Below are 1,666 nucleotides of genomic sequence, written 5' to 3' on the forward strand. Positions count from 1 at the left end.
CCGGTTGCACCATCATCTTGTCAGGGGCTGCTGTCCCCCGCCGCCCTTGCTGGCAGGGCCGGTACCACCATCATCTAGTCACGGGCTGATGTCCCCCGCCGCCCTTGCTGGCAGGGCCGGTGCCACCATCATCTAGTCAGGGGCTGCTGTCCCCCGCCGCCCTTGCTGGCAGGGCCAGTGCCACCATCATCTAGTCACGGGCTGCTGTCTCCCGCCGCCCTTGCTGGCAGGGGCTTTGCCACCATCATCTAGTCAGGGGCTGCTGTCCCCCGCCGCCCTTGCCGGCAGGGGCGGTGCGACCATCATCAAGTCAGGGGTTGCTGTCCCTCGCCGCCCTTGCTGGCAGGGCCGGTGCCACCATCATCTAATCAGGGGCTGCTGTCCCCCGCCGCCCTTGCTGGCAGGGCCGGTGCCACCATCATCTAGTCAGGGGCTGCTGTCCACCGCCGCACTTGCTGGCAGGGCCGGTGCCACCATCATCTAATCAGGGGCTGCTGTCCCCCGCCGCCTTTGCTGGCAGGGTCGGTCCCACCATCATCTAATCAGGGGCTGCTGTCCTCCGCCGCCCTTGCTGGCAGGGTCGGTGCCACCATCATCAAATCAGGGGCTGCTGTCCCCCGCCGCCCTTGCTGGCAGGGTCGGTGCCACCATCATCTAATCAGGGGCTGCTGTCCCCCGCCGCCCTTGCTGGCAGGGTCGGTGCCACCATCATCTAATCAGGGGCTGCTGTCCACCGCCGCCCTTGCTGGCAGGGCCGGTGCCACCATCATCTAATCAGGGGCTGCTGTCCCCCGCCGCCCTTGTTGGCAGGGCCGGTGCCACCATCATCTAATCAGGGGCTGCTGTCCCCCGCCGCCCTTGCTTGCAGGGTCGGTGCCACCATCATCTAATCTGGAGCTGCTGTCACCCGCTGGCCTTACCGGCAGGGGCAGTGCCACCATCATCTAGTTAGGGGCTGCTGTCCACCGTCGCCCTTGATGGCAGGGCCGGTGCCACCATCATATAGTCAGGGGCTGCTGTCCCCCGCAGCCCTTGCTGGCAGGGCCGGTGCCACCATCATTTAGTCAGGGGCTGCTGTCCCCCTCCACCCTAATTGGCAGGGCCGTTGTCACCATCATCTAGTCAGGGGTCACTGTCCCCCGCCGCCCTTGCTGGCAGGGGCAGTGCCACCATCATCTAGTCAGGGGCTGCTGTCCCTCGCCGCCCTTGCTGGCAGGGCCGGTGCAACCATCATCAAGTCAGGGGCTGCTGTTCCCCGCCGCCCTTGCTGGCAGGGCCAGTGCCACCATTATCAAGTCAGGGGCTGCTGTCCCCCGCCGCCCTTGCTGGCAGGCTCGGTGCCACCATCATCTAGTCATGGGCTGCTGTCACCCGCCGCCCTTGCTAGCATAGCCGGTGCCACCATCACTTAGTCAGGGGCTGCTGTCCCCCGCCGCCCTTGCTGGCAGGGCCGGTGTCACCATTATCTAGTCAGCGGCTGCTGTCACTCGCCGCCCTTGCTGACAGGCCGGTGCCACCATCATCTAGTCAGAGGCTGCTGTCCACCGCCGCCATTGCTGGCAGGGCCAGTGCCACCATCATCTAGTCAGGGGCTGCAGTCCCGCGCCGCCCTTGTTGGCAGGCTCGGTGCCACCATGGTCTAGTCAGGGGCTACTTTCCCCCGCCG

The sequence above is a fragment of the Eriocheir sinensis genome, unplaced genomic scaffold, assembly GCF_024679095.1.
Source record: "Eriocheir sinensis breed Jianghai 21 unplaced genomic scaffold, ASM2467909v1 Scaffold772, whole genome shotgun sequence".
In the NCBI taxonomy this organism is placed as follows: domain Eukaryota; kingdom Metazoa; phylum Arthropoda; class Malacostraca; order Decapoda; family Varunidae; genus Eriocheir; species Eriocheir sinensis.